The sequence below is a fragment of the Macrobrachium nipponense genome, chromosome 18 (genome assembly GCF_015104395.2).
Source record: "Macrobrachium nipponense isolate FS-2020 chromosome 18, ASM1510439v2, whole genome shotgun sequence".
Classification (NCBI taxonomy): Eukaryota; Metazoa; Arthropoda; class Malacostraca; order Decapoda; family Palaemonidae; genus Macrobrachium; species Macrobrachium nipponense.
The window spans coordinates 48,576,048-48,602,819 of NC_087211.1; positions in this window are offsets into that span (position 1 = coordinate 48,576,048).

Below are 26,772 nucleotides of genomic sequence, written 5' to 3' on the forward strand. Positions count from 1 at the left end.
TAGTTACCCATAAAAAATGGAAATAATTTTCGTTGAATCCTTAAAATGTTGGTTTTCTTATTAAAGTGATATCGTTTAACTAATAATTAATGTTTGTGATTCCTCTGTACACATGTTCTAATCATTATTCCTCTGGGAGGCAGACTTTTGTCAAAGCGTCACTTCAAGTAGGCCTATGAATACAAGAAGGCCTGAGGAGTGATGTGTGGGGTATGAATTTTAATTTTTTGTCGTGACAAAAACTATACGATCTGCTAAGAAAGAAACGCAGGATTCAAAGCCTAGAAAGTATTTAAATTTTTACTTTTATTACAAAATTATAGTTTTATTTAGTTTTTTTCTTCAATTTTATTATTATGGACTGCAATCTATATTATTGCATATTTGTTTATTTTTCTCTTGCATACCAATATTGTTTTTGTGTTGGTAGTTTTCAGCCGTTGGTGAAGTACTGTAAACACTTTAAAAAATGAAGATATTTCAGTAAGAAGGTAGTATTCTGAATATAAATTACTTTCTCTTCAATAAACTGATCGTGAAACCATTTTTCCTATTTAATGTGACTTCAGTCGAGAGATGTCCTATTTTTGTATTGATCATTGCACTTCTTCAAGCAATGATTCAGTCTTACTGTTTATACAAAGTGACTGAAAATCCGGTGTGGCATGGACTTAGTGGACTGTATATGCTTAACATTGTTACTTGGTCAAAAACCGCTAAAAGCCTTACGTAACTCCCTTTGCGGATTCTAAATTACGCGGAGATCTCTCTCAAACCAATTCATTATTAACGATGTTAACACCAATATCATTAATGAATAGTACCACAATTAAGTACTTTCACTTACTGAGCAGTCCTTGTAGACATTAACTCAGATCATAAATTACTATACGAGATACGACGAGAGGTACGCGCCTCTCTCTCAAAATGTTGTAAGTACCCAAGGGTTGGCCAAGAGTATCATCTGCTAGATAATTGGTAAAACTTGACAAAGCTAGCGTGTATGTTTTGGCCCTATTTTCGACAACATGCAGTAAAAGATTATACAAATTGTATTTTCATGCGTAATTTTCGTAAAACGGTAATGGTGGACCTCTTGGGAAACTGGGGTTTTTGGGGTGTGTGTGTGGGGGGGGGGGGGGGGGGGCGGGGAGAAACAAAGACGACAATTAACACTAGGAAATACATGAAATGGCTGTGTGGCTGACCACCTACTCTACATTCGTGCGGACATGAGTTGCGTGGCCTGGCTAACTAAATTGTCCCCCTACTCTACATTTATAGCTAGCGTGTATGTTTGGTCCAATTTTCGAGAACGTGCAGTAAAAGATTATACAAATCATATTTCCATGCGTAATTTTCGTAAAACGGTAATTGGGGACCTATTAGGAAACCAGGGTTTTTGGGTGGGGAGGTGGGAGGGGGGGGCGACAAAGACGACGACAATTAAGACTAAGAAATCCATGATACGGCCGTGTGGCTGACCTCCTACTCTACATTCATTCAGACATGGGTTGCGCGGCCTGACTAACTAAACTGTCCCTCTAGTCTACATTTGTAGTTCGAACATATGGGCTGTTAGCCTAAGTGGACGTCCGGGCATGAGATGCGCGGCCTGGCTAACTAAACTGATCCCTAACCAAATGAACCAACCTAACCTGACTTAGAGCGCATGCCCTAACCTGGCCGGGGGGCTTTGCCACCCTGGACCCCACAGTGTGGTAACAATGATTGTGACCTAACCAAACGAACCAACCTAACCTGACTTAGGGCACAAAACTGTCTTCCTCTTTCATGAGGCTCATTGTTCCCTCTTTGCAGTGTTCACATTGACTACTAAAATCGCCTAAAAGGCCACTTTTAAAAAGGACGTCAGTATGATCACAGAACTTGATCAATGCCGAAAACGTAACCGGGTTAGCAGCGGCAACAGCAACGTGCGATGGATGAGGAATAGGTGGCGGCGCCATGTTGACTGTTTTGAATGGTTGCGCCTCGCGGGTCGTGGTAGGTCTTCCAGGTCGAAGGGCCTACTTACCTGTTCAGATGGATGTGGTTGTTGTGCCGGGTTGGGTCACAGAACTACTTACCTTGGCAGATATTATAGTTTTATTAGTTTTTCTCTTCAATTTTATTATTGTGGACTGCAATCAATAATATTGCATATTTGTTTATTTTTCTCTTACATACGAATAATGTTTTTGTGTTGGTAGCTTTCAGTCGATAGTGAAATACTTATAACACTTCATGAATAACTTGATCACAAAGTATGTAAAATGTGATGCTATGTATATATAAAGGTTATTTTCACGAAGGATAAAATGAAAAAGCGAGATAGCCGAGTACTTGGCAAAAACCTTTACTATTTATAACACCTCATGTTTAGAATATTTCTGAGAGGAGGAAGTATTCAAAGATAAATGCTTCCTCTTGAAAATACGGTTCACGAATTTGTAATCTCAATGTATTGTGACGATAGTCGCAGAGAAGGTGACTTACGAGTGTGTGGGTCTTTGCACTTCTTCAAGCAATGATTCAGTCTTACTGTTCATAGAAAATGAATGAAAATCCCGGGTCATGAAAAGCCATCCTGGAATTGCACTTGAATCATATCCCTTTCAAGATGCACTGAATTGTGCAGAAGTGAAATCTCCATGTTTAGCTTAGTATTGAGTCGGGAGATTGTTTGGACTTGTGCTTTATTGGAGATTTATGGAAGAAGAAAGACAGGAAAGAAATGAATTGTGGGATTTCACAGAGGCACTTTGGTTCACACAGTGTTGGAGGCCATGACAAGGATCTATTCACTATTGAGAATATAAATCTCTCTCCTTTCTTGATAATTATGGAAGCACATTCCATTTCTGCAATGATCTTGCATGTTCTCGTCGTGATGAAGGCTTTGATTTATATATGGTTATGCTGAAGATACACATTACATAGAAAACTGAAGGAGATTATAATGCAAAACCCTTATGCATAGATTGCAAAGACACAGAAAACAAACATAATTAATTACGAAAAATGGGAGAATATTCTAGAACAAATTATGAAGTAACACTCTAAGCCTGTAGATTGCAATGGCGCCACAAGTTAAAATGGTACCGAAAAGAAATAACTGAAACTGGAGTCACATTGCCCAAAACAAACTGGATATTGGTATGGCAGCCGTATCCTGATCGCAATAGATATTGGTACACCTGTGAACTACGCGAACTCCTGTTTACCACCGGGCACCGCCTCAGGCATATCAGTGACAGCAAGGAAATGGCGATCGAGCAACATGAACCTTGTAATAATAAATAAGTTTTCGCCGAAAAATTTATGTTTTCAGGTTTCAACGAGCTGAAAAAGGCAATGGACGTTTATGAAGAGTCAAACTTCCAGAAATTGTATATCCGTAGGTCATAAACGATCGAATCGGTCCTGAAAAGAGCTCCATACCATAGAGGAGATTCAAAGATTTGAGGCCTAGCTAGTAACGTAGTGCAGCAGTCAGCAGTGCGTCCAATATGGGAAACTAACTCCAATATGGGAAACATGTTAATATAGACCTGATTTGGATGATTACTTACGATTGATTAGGCCATTTACCAGAGGATCGACTTTGGTAGTTTTCCTTATCACCATGACTACAGCAGAGCACGATTTCTGTGTACTTATAATCATCTTTGAATCTCTTCGGAGCTCTTTTCAGGGTCGATTCAATCGTTTGTGACTTACGGATATACAGTTTATGGAAGTTTGACTCTTCATAGATTTCTATTGCATTTTTCAGCTCGTTGAAACCTGAAAACATCTGGTTTTCGGCGAAAACTGGTGTATTATTACACGGTCCAGGGAGATTCAAAGAAGATTAAATTTTCAAGTATACAGATAAATTGGTGTAGTTTTATTTTCCATGTATATAGTCAAAATCTAAGTATGTTTAAGTATTATTGTAATTTTTTATATTTTCTTTTACTGTCAAAATGTTTTGGTGCTTTGGTGATGACAGCTATATGGTGCTTCACTTTGACATTTTGAACTGAACATGTTCAGCGAAACAATTCAGTTCGACTATTATCACTAATGTCGCTGATTCTCAAGTGCCGTACCTATAGCTCTTAGTAACAGTGTACGGCAACTGCAGCATGATTAGCAAACTGGTAAAGGTTACGGCTAACTGCCGTACCTGCAGCAAGTCAAGATCACAATACGGCACCACTGACAGAATCTGATGTACCCCCACCACACTATGTTATTTGCACGGCAGAAAGTCTGAAATTCACAGCCGTACTGACTCTATCACGATCAGTATACTGCTGCCGTACCAATATCCTATGTCTAAGCAAAAACAATATCATTATAAAAGAAAAACCGACCATTATCTCTCTCCTCATTCTCGTTTCCGAAAGAAATATCGCCTAGTTTCTATAGAAATCTCATTAAATTTTGCGTCATTATTGTAAGAAGTGTCAAACGATATATAAATACTGAATGATAAAGAAATGATTGGACGACATTTTATTTTGAATAGTTCCCCATCGAAAATGACTCCATCCTTAAAATGCTGGTTTTCTTATTAAAGTGATGTTGTTTAATACTTGATGATAATTAATGTTTGTGATTCCTCTGTACTCGTGTTCTAATCATTATTCCTCTGGGAGGCAGACTTTTGGCAAAGTGTCACTTCAATTAGGCCCATGAATACAAGATGGTCTGAGGAGTGATTGGCGAGATATGATTTTTTATTTTGTGACAAAAGCTATACGATCTGCTAAGAAAGAAATATAGGATTCAATACCTAAAAAGAATTTAAATTTTTTATTTTATTTTATTACAAGATTATAGTTTTGTTGGTTTTTCTCTTCAATTTTTGTTTTATTGTGGACTGCAATCAATAATATTGCATATTTGTTTATTTTTCTCTTAATACCAATATTATTTTTTGTGTTCATAGCTTTCCGTCGACAATGTTATACTTACAACTCGAAGTATTTAGATATTTTTGTAAGGAGGTTGTATTCTAAATATAAAATACTTCCTCTTGAACCAACCTATCATGAAACCTTTCCAATGTAAGGTGACGTCAGGCAATAGAAGGGATCTTACGTTTGAATTGGTCAACGCACTTCTTCAAGCAATGAATTGACTCAATCTTACTGTTCACTGGTGGCTGGAATCAGATTCAAAACACTGCTGCATCAGCACAGCGAAAGAGGAAGACCTGTCACCTTAAACTGGATACCTAGTCATATAGGAATTCCAGGTAACGAGAGGGCTGATGAGCTAACCAAAAGCAAATATCCATACAACCTGCGCTGCAACAAATCAAGAATGCAATAAAACCACTCTGCAAAGAAAACCTGCTTATAAACCATCACGAGTGGATAGAAAAGAACTCACCGTCTGCCAGATGGTATAAGTGGTCGACTGTGTTCATCCACAGACTTAGGCTAGGATACAAAGCCTGCTGGGAAATTGTGGAAAACAGTGTCAGACTATGCGAACACTGTGAGGAAGAAACACAGCAACCACTCCTTCACTACCTGCTGGAGTGCAGAGAAACAGCACGGCTAAGAGGTGTAACACAAATAGATTTAAGTTCACAAGATGTTGTGCATGCAGCTGCCAGTCGCAAAAACGATCACAGAGAGCTTAGAAGAGCATGCCCAGATGCTCTACAACCTACCTCCACCAAGGTAAAAATAAGCTAGAGTGACATCATTCACCCTCATCACGTGACATAACATGAATGTGGAGGTTTTTATGTACATATATTATAAACCCGATGCCCATTGTTAGTCATACAGTCTACATTCAACATGTGTAGCGATCACATCATATACGTGAATAGCAATGCCTGCATAGGTACATTTCCAGAAAATCGGGCGTATAAATTTACCAATAGGTTAGCCGTCCCTATATCATTACCGAAAGGAGTGGAATATGAAGTGGGGCTAGTGGGAGTCATTTTCCCGAAATTATATTACGCTATTAAACCAGGAGACGTTGATTTTACTATTCAATTTAACGCGATCTATAACGAGTCGTGGGAAACGCGTTTATACGTATATTTATAAGTCCATTTCGGGTTTGTTGGGTGGTGATATGAATGTCATGACTAGAGCGTTTAATACGGAAATTATTGAACAATTATCTGAATTTTACGGAGAACATATTCGCGGAGCTATCCGCAGGGATGGTTTATTCTCATGGAATGATGACACGAAGAGAATGAGCATTCCACATATCGATGCAGGAGCAGCCAAAGTTGATATGATTGATTCAATTACGATTAAACTCAGTGCTAAAGCAGCTAATATGTTTGGTTTCAATGAAAAAGTCAGGTATTTAATATACCGTTCGGGTGCGTTGAGACCTCATCACGGTAGAAATATATTCCATCAAGGTGTTGAATACGTTTACCTGTATTCGGGTATCGTTCAACCTACCATCTTGGGTGATAAAATGGTTAATCTCTTAGACTGCTTCACGTTAGGATGTGCATGTGGTAATGGTCCGCATAATGCCATTTATAAACCTTTAAATACCATTGACGTATTGGATTACATTACTATCGATGTCTCGGATCAGAACGGTGAAGAAATAATGTTTACTGAAAATGGGGTTCTATCATGCAGTCTGCATATAAGACCTAGATAAAACGCTATCGAACTTTTCTTATAAATACCATACGTGACATATACCTGTCATAGTATTTAACCGACATGGCTGGTGAACACACCATATATTTGAGCAGTCTCGGCTGTTTAGACACGTATACCAAAAATACACCTTCGAAATTTGCCAATAGATTACCTACACCTATATTATTACCTAATGGGGTTGAATATGAAGTAGGTTTAGCTTCGATCATGTTCCCGGGGAGTTATTACGCTATATTATCCAAAGATGACTTATTCACTCTCGAATTTATTACAGAGTGTCATAAACGTGATAGGCATACATATTTGTATAGACCGAGAATAGCAATGTTAGCGGGGGATATGAAGAGACTCGTGAGAGCTCTTAATAAGGACGTGTATGATTATTTGAAAGTTTATTACGGTGATAATTTCATAAATTTTAATAGTAACGGTATATTTCATTGGGATGAAGATTTAAGGAGAATTACTATACCACGTATCAAGAGAGAGAAATTGAGAACTGGGGACGTTAAAAGTATATACGTCAAATTTAGCGGAAAAGCCGCGAAATTATTAGGTTTTCATATTAATACTGGTTATGAAATATATGGCGGGCGTGAACTGAATGAACACATTTCCCTTGATTCTCTACCTGATAATTGTGGGGTAGATTATATATATGTGTATACGGATATAGTTCAACCGACGATTTTTGGCGGGAGACTAGTAAATATATTGGACTGTTTTACTTTAGCAAGTGGTAGAGGAAAAGGAATACATAATAAAGTCTACAAATTTTTGAACACGAACATCTTGGATCAGATTTCTATTCTTATCACGGATCAAAATGGTCACCTTTTACATTTCACTAAAGACTCGAGTGTTACTTGCCTGCTCTGTATAAAACCTAGAGGAAAATTAGATGAATAGGTGCGTAAATAATTCGATGTTCACCCTTGGCATTCCTTATTCGTGATCGTAACACCCTCAAGTGAACTAGAACTTGCGAATCAAGCTCCACTTAAATTGTTTGGGAATAGTATAAACAGTAAAATGAGAGTGTTATTCGCGCCTCCTTCAGAGGCGGAATTTAAAAAAACTATTTTTATCAGACCCTTTATTAAGGAGAGGAGCGGGATTTGAGGATATTTCCGTTTTCTATCCCGGCCGCAGAAGGGGAAGCAGTTTTTTTTTCGGCCATAAGTGGCATTGCACGTAAAGTGCTTCCTTTTCTATTTAATGCCGCGAAACCTTCAGTTAATGAATTCGGTAGATCTGTGTTATCTGATATGGTAAACAGCGGTTTACCTTTAAAAGAATCCATAAAACGAAATGGTATAAGGGCCCTCAAAACTACTGGACAACGAATTTTAAGCGGTACTGGAAGGAGAAGGAGAACGAGACGGAAGAAAACAGTGAAACGATTAGTTAGACGGTCGAGTGTGGGAGGAAAGAAAAAACGGAGGAAGAGGAAGGGCACACGAGTTAAATCTAGGAGTAAATATAATAAGGACGTGTACGATCTTTTGTAACTCATTCATCAATTGACATTCGGCGGGTACGCACTCGTTCTACCCTTCATCTAAAATTATATAAACACAAAACATGGCTAGCGTAGTTCCTAACATACCCGGAACTGGTAATCAAGTTCCTGTTTCATCATATATTGCGGGTATATCAGTGTTCCTGAATGTTAATAGACGGAGAATTATTGAAACTTCAATTAATTCAAAGGAAAGACTGGATTTTACACCTTGTAATATTTCCATAAATCAAGTTCTATCTGATAAATATATAGAATTTTCGCCAATTAAGGTGGGGTGGCAGGTTCTTTCTTAGATTTGTCAAGTATAGCTTTATAATTATATATCACAATAGATAGGGACGACACGCAATTAGCGGATGATGTCCATGTGTCTGTCGTTAATGGTAGTAGTAATACATTATTTAAATCCGCTTCCATTTTCTTGAATGAAAAGTTGGTGGAATCCTGTCTGGTATTTAACTATCAATCATATATCAAAATGTTGAAAATGATAAAACCCTCGGCATTACCTACCACCGGCCGGGCGGGATTTTTATACGATGACTATCATGTAACACACGGGGTAACTCGGCAATTTACTGCCAATACCTTCGGTCAAACCAGCAGGTGGGAGACGAAAGTTATGGGTGACATTAAAACGAGGGGCGTGCATACATATTTTCCACTTCTTTTGGATATAGCGACTATAGACATGTATTTACTGGATTCGGTTGATTTGAGACTTAGACTCGAATTAGCGAATAATAACTGGGTTATGGGCGCCCACACAGACGGACATTTAAATGTGCTGAATGTAGAAAAGGCTAAATTATGGATCGAATAGAGTTTCCCCACCCCAATTATAACGCAATGTCGGCTTTAAATGAAGTGATAGCAGTTAATCCTATACAATATATATTTGATAAGACTTTATACAAGACATACGTTATTGGGCAAAATGAAAATTCTATTTTAATTGATCAGCCTTTTAAAAGTTGTATACCTGAAAAAATCACATTGGCCATGATTGATATGGAAACATTTTCAGGTGATTACGTGACCAATAGTCTATATTTTCATTCTTTCGATTTAAATAATATACATATTACCGTTAATGGGAATACTGTATATAATATTCAATGTAGTTTCCCTAATACCATCATGCAATTATATCATGAGACGCAGAAAAGTATAGGGGGTGGCGGTGATAATCTGATCACTTATGATAGTTTTAAAAATGGTAGAGCTATTTACTGCTTTAATTTTGTGGTGGAAGATGTTGAAGATTCCATGCCAGTGGAAATTTCGGCAAACCTGCGAATATCGATCAGGCTGGGTACGGCTACGCCTAACCCTTGCATTATTTTACTTTTCGGGGATACCAAGGGTATTTTAACGGTGGATGCGGATAGGGTTATTCAGTGTGATGTTAGGGGTTAAATGGAATGGATACAAAAGAAATTGAAATAAGTTTAAAAGGTTCACTCGGTGACCGGGTTAAATATTTAGGTGTGTTCGCTTCGGATGAAGTAGGATTATTGACATTGCCAGAAAATAGAATTAAACCTTTAGTTTTATATCTAATACATTATCTTCGTCTACTGATATTAATATTGTTGGTCATTGGGTATGTTTTTACGTGGAAAAATCACCTAGAAATATAATCTTCTTTTTTGATAGTTACGGTATAAATCCAAAAGTTTATTCGAATGACTTTAAATTTATATATACGCATCCAGAATATAACCTCTATCGACTAATAAAACAAATACAACCTGATAAATCGTACAAGTGCGGTCTTTACGTTAGTTTTTTTGTTCATTGCGTGAGTCACCGAGGTGTGAAAGCAGTATTATCCTTAATACAAAATGTATTCTCATTCACTCGTTTGGGAGGTAATGATAAATGGATAACGGGATATTATTTTAAATATTTGAAAAATTTTAAATGTTCACATTGGAGGTCAGGGGTCAAACGTGCTATTACGTACAAGGAATGTCTCCGCATCTTGAACAACTAAGGTAAATGCATATTTTTCTTTGATTTTTATATTACTCCATTTACATTCTATTAAGGATATATTCTATATATGTATCATACACCTTCAATCACATAACTTTTTTTACTTATTTCAGGATGAGCTGTGAGAATCATTCACCCATGAACGTCGGTGATAAACTGCTAAGACGTCTTAGTCGTTTCCTCTTAAACGTTTTTCGGCATATTCAGGTTAAAATAAGGATACACGTGGAAGTTATATTGGGATGCGTGCTGAGACGGTCTGACAGCGATTAGTGTATTGAATTTGTAAACTGTCTTTATGTGGTCAATAAATCCTTATGAATAATTATATAGGTGTTTTTTACTATGCCCACAATGCATTTGAACGGAAAAACAGGGAAACGGAGAAAAAGAGTGCGTGTTTCTATGGAATCAGGAACTATTATTAAATAAATATATAACACATCGGTTTTTACATACCTTCACCGGGTTGCTCGTTTCCTTCAGTAGTGGGTGGTGGCAAAGTTGGTCGGGGGTTGCACTGTTGTGGGCTGCCAGTGGTAGTTGTTGCATCTCCTGCTACTTCTTCTTCTTCTCCTGCTTCATGGTCATGACCCGTTTTCACCTTCCTAATAAATGAGTTTGGGGCTCCAACACCATAATAGTAATGGTGTCTGACTTGAGTGGCTACTTCGTCGGCTGACAGTTCACTGCTAGAGTTATTTCCCATATCTGAAAGGGAGGAATAATGATTGTTTTATATATTCCGCTTCTTTCAACAGGTACAATATTTTATAAGAATATCTATTCCATATACAGATGAATCTTATTGCTGTTTTTAATATTTACTATACTATATGTTCAAGTAAATGGAAAGTGTTTTATATGCTACTTACTGAATAGTGACGGAGGGAAATGACGTTTCGGTCAAGAGAAATACTTGTAGGGACGGAGGGTCGGTGTGTTGCACTTACTCTAATGTACAACTTTGGGTATGGAATAACATCATTTTCCCTTGTCCGTGTTGTATTTATGGTGTTCAGTTGGGAAGTAATAATCAGGTGTGACATATGGTGTTTCGATGAAGTATTGTATTCCAAAGATGAAGTTCACGCCTTGTAGCGATAGAATTTATCCCCGTTGGAGGAAAGATGTGTGGAAGTTTTATATATGAATCATATGTATGTGTGTGTGTGTGTGTGGACGGCCTTTGTCGTGAGGAAATGATAAGGCTTGTTTATTCGTGTCTGCGAGGAAAAAAACATGGACTGGAGTGAGGGAATGATAAGACTTGTTTATTCATGTTAGTCTGAATCATTGCTGGGAGAGGCTTGATGCTTCGTCACAACAGGTTTGTAATCAGTGATTGTGATAAAGGGGTCTTGGGTAGCGGGGCTTTCGTAGTTCATTATCTCTTGAAGGATTGTCACATCAAGACGTGAACTCTCGCCATGGCTTCATCAACCTCCTCGTGCAAGTTAGTTTTCGGGAACTTGTCCGAAAATAAGTTCCGGAAGAGAAATACATGTTTAGTAGTGGCCACTAATTGTGTGACATGCAGGAATTACGGTGTGGTGGCGGACGTCATTCGAGCTTATCCATATGCCGAATTGGCAGGTTTTCGATATTCTTGCACTGGTGCATCATATGCCTGTCTTCGTGATAGGGGTATTGAAGGGTCCGCCATTGTGAAAAGACCTGAAAATATCACATCTTGGGAAGGCGACGAAGAAGTTGATCTACCCACCATAGCTACCTTATTAACCCAATACGGTATTGGCGCTCCAATTGAAGATAATGAATATGCACAAAAGAGCGTGGCTTATTCCAAAGATGAAGATCACGCAGATCGTTTGGGCAGAGATAGCAAACAGATGAGGTTCAATCACTTTTTTTTCTTCGGTCAAGAAGGAAGAATTATTTAAATCATCGTATGACTATGTCAAATATGTTATCTTTCCCGCTGGCATTGGTCAAAGCAGACTAGTTAATACGACTTGATTGAATCAATATTTACCTGTGTTAGCTACATTCAGTGATGAAATGAGCAAAGTTGGTAAAATATGCTGCGTGGCTATAATGAAAAAGAATTTATCCCTGTTGGAGGAAAGGTGTGTGGAAGATTTATATATGAAAAACTTGTTAGCTAAATTTAAAAGCTTTGAGGTTTTAGATGAAACGTTGTCTTTGATACACGGTCGGGAAAGTGCTGGAGAAGATGTTTGTGGTATATACTAGGGCTTTGATGTGAAGGAACAGGTTAGAAAATATATAGTAGCCGTATGTTTCGTTGAAGTATTGTTTTGAAAAAGCGAATGCATATATTATCGCGTTCGTGTTTTTTCTAATGTATGTATTTGTATGGAATATTAATTCATTCCCCTGTATTTAGAATTGGTTACAAATATAAAATAACAATTCCATCTGTAATTTGATTTTTCAACCTCTTTCAAACTCGGTATAATAAATAAACAAAAATGTATCACATGTGGATGAAGTCAGTCGCCAAATATCCTTTTATCATGATACTCTGAATATCAAGCAGCTGTGAATCAGCTTGTATACATATATATATATATAAATATATAGATATATATCTAATAATCGGTATATATATACTAAATAAAACAAAATGTAACGGCTGAGAGAGAGGGAGACGGAGGGAGAGAGAGAGAGAGAGTATATTCGCAATGTGCATATATAAATTTAGAGATTTTATAGGAGGAGGATGAGGTAAAACGTCCCGGTTACTTTGAAAACAATTAAAGGGGACATGAGTCGCAAAAAACAGTGAACTGAGTCTATTTGGGGTCGGGGTGGGGTCAAGTTTTATTCCCGCCCTAGAGTTACGTGACGGTTTATAGGGGTAGAAAAGTGGAGTCAATTTGGGGTGGGGGTTGAAATGTTGGTTTTTATTCCCGGAGAGTTACGTGACGTCACAGGGGTAGGAAGGTGGAGTCAATTTGGGGTCAGGGGTTGAAAGAATGGTTTTTTATTCCCAGAGAGTTACGTGACATCACAGGGGTAGAATAATTGGGTCAATTTGGGGTGGGGGGGTTTGAAATGTTGGTTCCCTTCCCGGAGAGTTACGTGACGTCACAGGGGGTAGGAAAGGTGGAGTCAATTTGGGGTCAGGGGTTGAAAGAATGGTTTTATTCCCAGAGAGTTACGTGACTTAAAAGGAGTAGAATAGTGGAGTCAATTTGGGGTGAGGGGTTGAAATGTTGGTTTTTATTCCCGGAGAGTTACGTGACGTCACAGGGGGTAGGAAAGGTGGAGTCAATTTGGGGTCAGGGGTTGAAAGAATGGTTTTATTCCCAGAGAGTTACGTGACGTCACAGGGGGTAGGAAAGGTGGAGTCCATTTGGGGTGAGGGGTTGAAATGTTGGTTTTCATTCCCGGAGAGTTATGTGACGTCACAGGGGGTAGGAAAGGTGGAGTCAATTTGGGGTCAGGGGTTGAAAGAATGGTTTTATTCCCAGAGAGTTACGTGACGTCACAGGGGGTAGAAAAGATGGAGCCAATTTGGGGTCGGGGTTTGAAAGAATGGTTTTATTCCCAGGGAGTTACGTGACGTCACAGGGGGTAGGAAAGGTGGAGTCAATTTGGGGTGGGGGGTTGAAAGAATGGTTTTATTCCCCTAGAGTTACGTGACGTCACAGGTGTAGAACAGTGGAGTCAATTTGGGGTTGGTGGTGGCAGGTTGAAATGTTGGTTTTATTCCCGTAGAGTTACAGGAGGCCACGCCCCCTTTTCGACCTCATGTACGTACATGAGCTCATCAATAATGTGGAGTCGATTTGGGGTCAAGGGTAGCCACACCCCCTTTTACACCTCATCTACGTATATCAGCTTATAAGACAAGTGGAGTCTATTTGGGGTTAGGGGGGTCCACGCCCCCTAATATGAGCTCATGTACGTACATGAGCTTGTAATACAAATGGAGTCAATTATTAGCTCATGTACGTACATGAACTTATCATACAAATGGAGTCAATTAAGAGCTCATGTACGTACAGTTGGACACAGGTTTCCCTGGTACACCTTCTTGAGGGACTTCGAAAAATTATATGGTAACCATGTTTACTGCGGGGGATGGGGGGAGGACTCTTCCTCTCTTAGCAAGAGTTCCACCAATAAGCTCTGGAATTCTTTCAGTGGGAGGAGTCATTAGGTATGGTTGGAGAAACACACACACACACACGAAGTAAAAAAAAAAAGAAATCTGAGCAGGGTATATCGTTGTAACTAAGATTACTGTCTCACTTTTAATATAAGTTTGTTTATTAAGATTCCATTTAACTTTCGTCTAAGGCGTTATCTTACCACCGTGTCTGCTATTATATATCGGTCATATTCATTACGCAATACTTAAAATTTATCAAAATTTTAGAGTTATATTGGTATTGGAGAGAATCACGAACATCATAACAGGATATTTTAACCTTATCACGTAAGCCAAGTTTATAGTATCGGTTGCAGTGCGTTTCCTACCAATAATATAATAGGAAGCTATAAAGAGAAACGCAGCAGCACTTCATTGAAAATACCCAAAAACTCTGAACGTGTTTTAAGTGTCCGACACCTTAGCTCCTCTCTCTCTGTCTCTGTCTCTCTCTCTCTCCCATATTAGCTACTTTAAAGTGACATGTCATCTAGAAATACCACTGCGCCAAGTATTCAGTTTTGATATGTCATTAATACCCTTTAATCTTGACTAAACTAATATATGCATATATATTTTTTCGGGGGGCGGGGGGAGTGGTGTCGGGGATACAGTTCTTGTTGTTAAACTGTCTCACAGGTTTTGGAATTCTAAAATGTAATTCAAACTGACAAGCTTCATGCTTTTGCTGTACCGATGTCCTCAGCCTGGCTTTGCTACAACTGAAATGGGTGGGGGACTAGGGGTAAGGTGGGCCTGTTGCGACCCCGATGAGTGGACAAAATACTAGATATGCTCGTGGATAGTGTATGGCTACAGAAAAGCTCCACTTGAAATATTTTCTTGTTTTTCTTTAATGCCTGCGTGTTTTTAGTGTTTATCCTAATATTATTATAGTACTGTAGATTTTCTGAATACAACAACATTTACAAGAAGAAGGATTGGGTTAAACTCTCTCTCTCTTGTAAATACATTAGAATGAAAAGGAGAGAGAGAGAGACTAGACGTTACTGAGGAATCAAAATGAAACTACTAGGGACAGAAAAAATTCCACTACGTGTAATGGAAAGTGAAGAAGGACTCCCAAACTTGGTGCAAACTTTTAACCATTCCCATATGGTAAACTTAATTCTTTTGCCAATGATAAATAATTGTTGATATTCAGAGGTTTCATGTATTCATGGTTGGGTTTGTATTCCCTCTTGAATATACTGTAGAGATTATTCCCTACACGCCGTTCATTACAATAATTATTACATGATATGGATAAACATATCTACTTGGCTTCTGTTTTCTAATATATTAATTGTGATACATGTTTTATTGTCATACGGACAGAAATTCCTTTCGCTCTTATCATCATTCGTGTGAGGATAAGACAGACGTCTCTATTGTTAAACAGCCCCTTCAGTCATTTACCTTTCCATTGTGGAAAGAGCTATTTGGAGAAATGTAGTTTGATCATATTGTCCTAGGGTTCTCTTTTTAGATAATTTTTTAAGAAAAAATCAGTATAGCGAAATTCCCTTTAGATTTTGAACTCCTTTAAAATATCAAATTCACATTTCGAATAAATAATTTTAATAATCATGACCTGGAGCTAAACGATATGCATAGGTCTATTTACGATTTTTTTTACATCATACGACATGGAAGTTCAGCGGAAGCCATGGGGTAATCCAAATATACACACTCAGTTTTTACATTTATTTTTAATATTAGTGAGAAGTCCAGCCACCTTCCTTCTAGATCACCTCTTGCAATCTGTTAGGCATAGAAGATTTATGGTTTCTGACGATCTGTGGTCGGTTGTGGAAGAGTTTCCATTGTGTTTCCAGAGGTTCATAAGTTGATCTGGTCTCCTCTCCCTCTCAGGCTCCCAACATTTTACCAAATTAGCCTAAATATTCTTAGTGAGGTTATGTTTGTATCCTTACTTGGCCAGTCAAGCAACTGCAGATCCTCTCGACCTTGAAACCATTCCTGGACTATTCTGGCCGTATGGATGGGGCAGCGGTCGTGAATGAAAATGACATGAGCATGTGGGGAGGAATAATTCCGCTGTTAAAGTGAAAGAAATTAGAAATCCTGAAGAATTTCAATGTATTTTTCACCAGTGAGACTTCACTCAATCCTAGTGATATCATCCGTATAATGTAAAAAGATTCAGCCCCACACGTTTACTGTGACGTGCCCATTACTGGTCACCTCGTAAATTTCTTCTGTAGTATCTGAAGGGAAAAAATCTCATTTTTAACAATTTACGCTTTGCTTTTCGTAATAGGGAAAATAATTCTATATCGTTTGGGGAAATAAAATGCTAAGTAACAACCCTTGGAATAAGTTAAGAATGTTTATTAATCTGCAAGGATTAATACTTATAATAGCATTAACTTTGATCTGCAACAGTCCGTTATGATATGATATTCTTTAATTCAGTAAACAGGCTGTACTCTATATTATAAGTTTGCCTTCGTGATTATTCATAATATTAATAATGTATTTGCTTAATGCCTGAAAGCTGGCCATAGCATAACTAATGGGGGGTTTTCAATGAAGAATTTTTATTTTCACACTTCTCGTGGGAATATAATTCAATTAGCGGAAAATACATGGTTATTGACAAAATTATCATCTTTTGATGATAATATTACCCTTGCTTATAATTATTATAGTCTGACTGTTATTAATGATTTTAGAAACTTTCCTTATATTACTCGGTCTTCGGTTATGTATTCTGCCGTGACTTCAGCTAGTAAAAGACCTTTCCTCACTGCATACGACTCGAGACCAAAATTCCATATCCTCCCCTACAAACTGTTGAACGAAGGCAAGCCTATCAGCACGATGCCGAGAAATTCCTTCTTGGCAGGAATTCTATGAGGTATTCCTGCCTCATGCAGACGTCTTCGCACCGTCATAGCCTAAACATTTAATGCCAGACGTTCAATAATAGCAATAGTATTGGTAAAAGGATCTTCTTATGCTGCTCGTCGAATGTCGTCGTTATCCTAACGGGTGGTCATTCGTGGTGGAGGTCTTCGAACTGAAATACGTAATTAACATGCAGATACCTAGATAATCAAGATTAATTATAGCCTGTTTACTTATGGGAACGCTATTTGGTATTCTGGGAAGTAAAGAGAAAGAATCACTATTAGAGTTCAACAGGACCAAGGCAACTGTAATTTAGGTTTCATAATTTCACGGGTTTATAAGTTTTATAGTTTAAAAAAATAATAAATAAATGAATGAAATAAATGCTATCCAAAGTCGGTCAATTTCCCAGTCTAAGCGTGCCTCCTTTTCCATTTATTTACTGTTGTAGGGGAGACGTCAAGACGCTGTGCAACAGCACCTATTGAAAGCCCACTTTCTCGTAGAGCAACGATCTGCGCCCGGAGAACAATATGTTGCAGTTCATTTGGAGACTATAACGAATACTACTAGCAGAGGACAGATGCCCTATCAAAATTTATACAACACCTCAGTCTAGCCATGATTGGGTGACAAACTTGTTAGCGTGTAAAAGAGGTGCTGTAGCAGTGATATCGTTATCACCGAACAAAGTGATATATTAAATCACACGATTACAGGGACTGATTGATTGATTGGCTGTTACTGGCATTGCAACATCTCAGGTCATTACTGTCATTGTTAATTGTCTGTTTGAAACACTGTTTACTAAAGGTGGTGCTGTTCCTCTCTTAACGTGAATTCCACTAATCGGCTTTCGAGCTGTTTTAGTGTATAAGAGGTTGGAGGAGGAAAACTTGTAATAGGTATTAATCCTCATAGATGAATAAACATTTTATTAATGCAGGGGTTGTTACTTAGCATCACATTTCCCCAAACGATATATCATTATTTTCCCTTTTACGGAAAGCAACGCGTAAATTGTAAAAAATTTAGATTGTTTTCCTTCAGATACCACCGAGGAAACATTTACGAAGTGGCCAGGAGTGGCTTGTAACCGTAAACGTGTGGGCCTGGATTTCCTTACATGGTATATGTGATATCACCAAGACTGAAGGGTTTCACCAGTGAAAAATACGTTAAAATTCTTCAGGATTTCTTCCTCCCTTCGCTTCACCAGCGGAATTATCCCTTTCCACCTAGTCCTGTCATTTTCATTCATGACGGCTGCCCCATCCATACGGCCAGAATAGTCCAGGAATGGTTTCAAGGTCGAGAGGATTTGAATTGGTTGCCTGGCCAAATAAGGGTGCCGAACCCCACAGATCCCGAGAGAGATAACGTCGATTTATTAAAGACTGAACAATTCACAGGTGCCCCGAGAGAAGCCGAAGTGCAGTGGAAAAATCACCGAATTTCTAATCAGTTTTCTCCCATGTATGCATAAATTTTTTTTATTCTTTGTTTTCCCAATATTTTTTGTTTATGCCACATCCATTTCGTATGAAGTAGCTACTGTCGTATATCTTATGTAATATAAGTTGTTAGGGGTAATTACGTTTGCTTTATGTCTGTTACAATTAGAATCATCTGTTACAATTAGAATCATAATTACCTGACCTGTTATCGAATTACAATTACAACTTCAATAATACTGAAATACAAAACTTAAATATTGGAAAAAAAATTTCACAAAACTTTTTGCACAAAAAAGGAAATAAATGGAATAAAAAATATTTTTAGAATTGGTAGCTGGCTTGTTAATATTCTCCCTTAATAATATAATAAATAAATTGGGTAGCGACTCAAAACATCTCTCTATTGCATTTGGTTAAGATGAGTTCTCGAAAAGTAAGAGGGCTGCTCTAGGATAACAATTTCAAATAAAGTACTTTATTATTTGAACTTTTCGGTTACAATTACAATTACCATTAAGTATAAATAAAAAACAACCGCAATTACAGTTAACTTCAAAACGTATAATTAAAAACATTTCAGATAAAAGGTAATGTTTATTTGTAATGGGTAAAGCTCTCTTACTGTGGGTTTCACAGACAGTGCAGTCAAGTTTTTGGTCAATAACACTGTAATGAAGACTGGTATCAGTACGGGATTTTGCAATAATTTTTCGGTATAATCAAGGCTTTAACACAAATGAATGTCCGGTAAAAATGCTCAATTTTTATTTGTAACACATAGAGCAACTGTAACCAGTTACCTATTCAAACCAATCTGTAGGCAATTGGCGGCTCTCTCTTTGCTAAAAAAAAAAAAAAAAAAAAAAAAAAAAAAGTTTAAAAGTTGCGGGACAAACGGATTTCTGCTACCATGCCGACAGTTATGTTCCTAGGCGGCCATCTCTTCTTCACCTTCGTAATACAAGCATATGGCTGATGCCCTGAGTCCAAATGAAGATTGCGAAGGAGGTAACCAAACACAAGTATAACAGTAGCTTTACCATCAATCACAGTATCTATCGTTCTACTACTCCACCATACATGCAGATATCTCTCAATCTAATCATTATAATCATTTACTCCTTACCCAAGTCAATAGTCACTAAAGAAAGAAAAAACAATTTGACCTTAAGATAAAAATAGTAATAGCTACTACTACTGCTGCTGATGATGATGCTAATAATAATATTAAAAAACTGGTTATTATTATCAATAATTAATTGATATTGTTCCCTTGATTTTTGCACATTTTTTCCGTACCTGAACCATACCGTACCGTACTTTCGTAAAATTGTCGTTGCGTAATTCCGTACCGTACACATAGGCTAAATATCAACCGTGCCGTACCGTACCGTAATGCCAGCCTTGCTGGCAGGTAACAACCAAGTGAATCGTTAGATATAAACAAAATTGTAAATTATTATTATTAGATTAGATAGATGGATAGATAAAACAAATCGTACAAAATATACTTAAACTGAAGTAACATTCAGAGAGAGAGAGAGAGAGAGAGAGAAGGGAGGGGGAGGAGATGTGAGGGAAGGAAGAGGAAGGGGGTGGAAGTGGGGGTGGAGGGAGAGGGTAGGCGAATTTTTTTTTATACTGTTGTGTCATATCCATTTCTGGCTAATCGAGCCTTTTGCCTTTTCGTACAGGACAAGTGTCTATTCTTTATAATTTGTGATTCATGATACTCTATAAATTACGGTACCGGTGTAGTACACTATAGCAAAATCTCGTACTTATACGAATCTTAGTTACTGAGAAATAGGTTAGAGAATTCGCGAACACTTTTACCGAGCTCATTTTACGAAGCAGTGCTCAACGAGTATTCAGTTCTCAATGTAATTATTAACAGGAACAATAATTATGTGAGCATATTATATTTAACAGTAACAATATTTGTGAGCATATTATATTTAACAGTAGTATCTTTATTTCATACCATGGTGATTATGATCCCTATTGGCTAATCCTACAATCAAGGAACGATATAATGATATATGAATCATGGTATTGTTTTACTCGACTCGAAACAGAGTCTGAATCCCAACGGAGGTAAGGTCGTCAGCAGGATTTTTAAATGGGTTAGACTTCATAACCACTCACCATGAATCGAAGGGACACAAATCTGGTGCTGCGAGGACGAATTGTCACTTTACGCGACAATTGTTTCTCGATACGAGCCATTGCACGTGATGTTGGTGTGTTCCCCACCACGGTACAGTTGTGGATAAGAAGGTGGGAGGAGAGTGGGAACTTGAACGACTTGCGTAAGTTGTTTATGCTGAATGATTGGTGGATATGTTACATTGTTCATGGTTATTTAATCTTGCTTATTTGATATGAAAGTTTCTTTCTTAAAAGTATTTCGTCTCTCTATATATTTTGGTTAGACGTACAGATAGCCACAGCCATTCCAACACCACAGTAATATTTCAGGTGCACCTCCATAATTCCACACCAGTGGGTGGTTGGCCCTTGCCGACCTCAACCATGAACAAAGTTAGATAGTCGATTGAGTTGTCTCGGTAAAATTAAGCCTATAAGAGCATTTTGATTTGTGTCCCACCCCGTCACAGTCATTGTGTGTCTTTTGATAGCTATAGTTTATTTATTTAATGTCATTTCAGTGATGGCTCAGGAATGCTTTACAGTTTTAATAACCACCAACCAAATTGAGAATATTATGGATATATGTAATCTCGTTCTATTTGATATGCTTTTGAAACCAAAAATATACAGCCATGTTTACTAAATTATGATCAATCCATCGAGTACAAAATTAGAAGAATCTAGAATTGATTGCGATGTTATATAAATTATAAGTTAAACATTTAAGGTAATATGTTCTCTTAGCTAGGCCAGGTGGTCCACGGAAAACCACCCCAGCTGAGGATGACGCCATTATCAGGGCCGCTCGAGAGCACCCTTAACCAACGCCGAGGCCATCATGAAGACCTTGGATTAGAAGTGTCATCGATGACAGTACGACACAGACTCCACACTGCTGGGATTCATCACAGAACTCCAGGGACGAAGGAGCTCTTGACGGAGCGACATAAGGCGGGAAGGCTTGATTTTGCCCAACGTCATGCTGATAAGGGTTTGGACTTTCTGGGCAGGGTCATCTTTACTAACGAGAAGTGCTTCTCGTCCACATCTCATGGGAAGCTGCATTGTTGGCGAACAAATAGAACTAGGTATGACAAGGAAAATCGTTACTTGCATCAATTATCAATTGCCTTCTTCTTTATATTAATTATTAATCTTCAGATTAATAATTAAATATACAAAGGGAGTTAACATAAATAAGAGTGCTATTTCTGAGATAAATATTAGGTAAGGGACAGTGGCATCATTTGCTCTTTTTCCTCAAATATAATATATTAAATAAATAATTACACAATAGAATTCTTTCAGTGTTGTTCATCACTGAGAATTTAAATTTTCCAAAGGTATACATACATATATATATATATATATATATATATATATATAGATATATATATATATATATATATATATATATATATATGATTATAGTATTTATTATACACCCCCATTTTTTTTCTCTCATTCAGATTATGAACCCCGTAACATCGTTGAGGGGTGGTTCGATCTGGCCATGTCACCTGCAACGTATGGGGCTGGGGGTGTGTGTGCTGTTATGGGTGATGTGTTCCGTATCGAGGGACGATTTACAGCAGCTAAGTATATTGAGCTGCTGCAAACCACCTTCTCACCTTCGTTACGAGAAAGGAATTTTCCCTTCCCACCAGGGCCCATCCTGTTCACACTGCTCACGAAGTTCAAGAGTGGTTTGCCAGACAGGATAACCTGCTTCTTCTTGAATGGCCGAGCAAAGGAGCAGATATGAATGTGATTGAACACTTGTGGGCCCAGATGGTGAAAACATGGAAAATGGAACATGAGAGAACAACACGGCACTCATGGCTCACATCAACTCTCAGTGGGAAATTTGTAGACGGAGACCGCAGCAAATTTTCAACCTTGTTCATTCGATGCCCGACAGATTGAGGGAAGTGACTGAGAGAGAGGGTGGATGGTCAAGGTATTAGATTGGATAATATAAATGTTATATTTTTTGTAATAGGACATAAAATGTTCTCATTTTGTTCTCACTAGTTATTTGATTATAATTTTAATAAACATAATTCACAACAAGTTTTATTATAACCATGATATTCTTGATATAATTATTCAAAGTATCTGTAAAAAAAATGGCATAATGCCTCCATACAATATTGAGAGTATTGCAGTAAACTTTCCTACTTACTCAGGCCCCACATGTTTTTGATGTCTTCCTAATCACCGTTTCTTGTTAACAGCATTGAATTATAGAACTGAATGACTCGCCGAGCACTGTTTGCATACAGTGAGGTCCGTAACAGTATTGGCAAATTGCCTTACCTGTATACTTGGTTCACTGTGGTGTGGCGGATACAGATAAGATAATTCGCCACTTATTTTCGCTTATTAGCATCTTGGAGTCTATTAAAATAGTTTCCATTATTTGAAATGTAATGCTTTATATCCTACTGATATTTTCAATGTATCTTTGGTTAAAACCTAAGTTTTATGAACAAGAGTAATAACGTAGCATATTCTTTGGCCGTCGTTGTCGTTTCTGAGTATAGGGGTCATTTGCTCTGTAAGACATTTTAAAAGGTAACTGTCAATTCAGTAGATGATACTCTCTTTATGTCGGCCACTATAAGGAAAGCCCAAATGACCTCACCTGTCACCCGAGGTCAACGAAATATATAGTCTATAATATATCAGTGCATTCATAATTTTAGAAAAAAACAACAATTAACCCTTAAAAGGTCAACCACGTCATATGACGTGTTGCAGAAGTCGTCCCTCACATGTTTACGTCATGTGACGTTCTTAAGTTTTTAATTTTGTGCGCCTTCATAGCTTATTGTATTGATATTGGTTCTGTACTACTTAGTGCCTTATTAGAGGTCTTGCTGGCCGTTTGCACTGCTCGTATTCCATTTGTATGAACTGCGCGGGGGAGGGGAGGTAAGGGTGGCCTAGGAGGTTGTCAGAAACGTCAAACCAGCTAATCTTATGTGGCAAAGGATTGGTGGCGATAATTTTTTGCCGCACGCCTTCGATTTTGATGATAGTATATCAAGAATAAAGTTTTTTTTATTCTATTTTTAATGATTCTATAATGGAACTGACTGCAGAGAGATCTAATCGTTGATTTCATGTTATGAAATGGGGTAATTTATCAAGCGAACACTCAAGGGAACAAGAGTTTATGGCATTACAGTATCAGAGATGAGAAATTTCTTTGCTTTGGTTATGCTTATGGGTATTGTCAGGAAGGGCAATCTTCGATATTATTGGATCACTGATCCTCTCATGAATACACTAATGACATATCAGAACTGCATACTGAGCGCAGGGGTTTTTCTTGTCACCAAGTTAGCTAGTATAGCTGAGAGAGAGAGAGATAAGTTAGCTAGTATAAGAGAGAGAGGAGCTAATTGTCAGAGACTCAACAAATTCATTGAGTTTTTGGGTATATTCAATCAAGTGCTGCTGCGCTTCTCTTTATAGCTTCTTATTGTAGAATTTGTAGGAAACGCACTGCAACCGATACTGTAAACTTGGCTTACGTGATAAGGTTAAAATATCCTGTTATGATGTTCGTGATTTTCGGCAATACCAATATAACTTTAAAATGTTGATCAATTTTAAGTATTGTGTAATGAATATGACTGATATATAATAATAGACACGGTTGTAAGATAACGTCTTGGCCGAAAGTTAAATGGAACCTTAATAAACAAACTTATATTACAAGCGAGACAACAAACTTCATTACAACGATATAAACTGCTCAGACGTTTTTTTTACTCCGCGTGTGTGTGTGTGTTTTTCTCTCCAACCATACCTAATAACTCCGCCCACCAAACGAACTCCAGAACTTATTGGTGGAACTCTTGTTAGCAGAGAAGGGGTTCTCCCCCCCCATCCCCCTCAGTAAACACTGTTACCATGTAATTTTTCGAAGTCTCGCAAGACGGTGTACCAGGGAAACCTGTGTCCAACTGTACATGAGCTTATATTACAAATGGAGTCAATTTGGGGTCAGGGGTGGCCACGCCCCCCAGAATAGTGGAGTCTATATGGGGTCAAGGTGGCCACACCCCCCAGACCAGTGGAGTCTATAATATGGAGTCGGGGTGGCCACGCCCCTTTTGGGGGTTGCTTAGGCCTCACGTATGTACAGTTGGACACAGGTTTGCCTGGTACACTGTCTTGAGAGACTTCGAAAAATTACATGGTATCAATGTTTACTGAGGGAGATGGGGGGAGAAGAACTCCTTCTCTGCTAGCAAGAGTTCCACAATAAGCTCTAGAGTTCGTTTGGTGGGCGGACTTATTAGGTATAGTGGGAGAAGACCACACACACACACGGAGTAAAAAAAAAAAAGATCCCCCCCCCCCCGAGTCTGAGCGTTTATATCGTTGTAATGAAGATTTTTGTCTCACTTGTAATATAAGTTTGTTTTTATTAAGGTTTCATTTAACTTTCGGCCAAGACGTTATCTTACCACATTGTCTATATATCGGTCATATTCATTACACAATACTTAAAATGTATCAACATTTTAAAGTTATATTGGTATTGCCGAAAATCATTAAAAACGGAATAAAAAACTTTATTCCTGATATACTTTCATCAAAATCGAAGGTGTGGCAAAAAATTATCACCACCAATCCTTTGCCACACAGGATTAGCTGGTTTGACATTTCTGACAACCTCCTAGGCCACCCTTAACCCCGCCCCCCTCCCCCGCACAGTTCATACAAATGGAAGAAAAAGCAGTGCAAACGGCCAGCAAGGCCTCTAATAAGGCACTAAGTAGTACAGAAACAATATCGATACAATAAGCTATGAAGGCGCGCAAATTTAAAATCCTTAAGAACGTCCACATGACGTAAACAACATATGTGGGACGACTTATGCAACACGTCATATGACGAGGTTGACCTTTTAAGGGTTAAACTGTTGTTTTTCTAAAATTATGTATGCACTGATATATTATAGACTATATATTTCGTTGACCTCAGGCGATAGGTGAAGTCATTTGGGCTTTCCTTATAGTGGCTGACATAAAGAGAGCATCATCTACTGAACTGACAGTTTCCCTTTTAAAATATCCTACAGAGCATATGACCCTTATACTCATTAAACGACAACGACGGCCAAAAAATAATGCCACATTTTTAAAGTTGTTCATATAACTTAGATTTTAACCAAAGATACTACATTGAAAATATCAGTAGGATATAAAGCATAACATTTCAAATAATGGAAACTATTTTTAATAGACTCCAGAAGCTAATAAGCGAAAATAACTGGCGAAGTATCACTATCATATCTGTATCGCCGCACCACAGAGAACAAAGTTATACAGGTAAGGCAATTTGTGTTACCGACCTCACTGTATGAAAACAGTGTCGGCGAGTCATTCAGTTCTTATATTCAACTGCTGTTAACAAGAAACGATGATTAGGAAGACATAAAAAACATGTGGGGCCAGAGTAAGTAGGAAAGTTTACTGCCATACTTCAATATTGTATGGAGGCATTATGCCATTTTTTTTATTTACAGATACTTCGAATATTATATCAGGAATATCATGGTTATAATAAAAACTTGTTGTGAATTATGTTTATTAAAAACATATAATGAAATAACTAGTGAGAACAAAATGAGACCATTTTATGTCCTGTTACAAAAAATATAACATTTTATATTATACAATCTAATACCTTGACCATCCACCCTCTCTCTCAGTCACTTCCCTCAATCTGTCGGACATCGAATGAACAAGGTTGAAAATTTGCTGCGGTCTCTGTCTACAAATTTCCCACTGAGAGTTGATGTGAGCCATGTTTGCTGTGTTGTTCTCTCATGTTACATTTTCCATGTGTTCACCATCTGGGCCCACACATGTTCAATCACGTTCATATCTGCTCCTTTGCTCGGCCACTTCAAGAAGAAGCAGGTTATCCTGTCTGGGC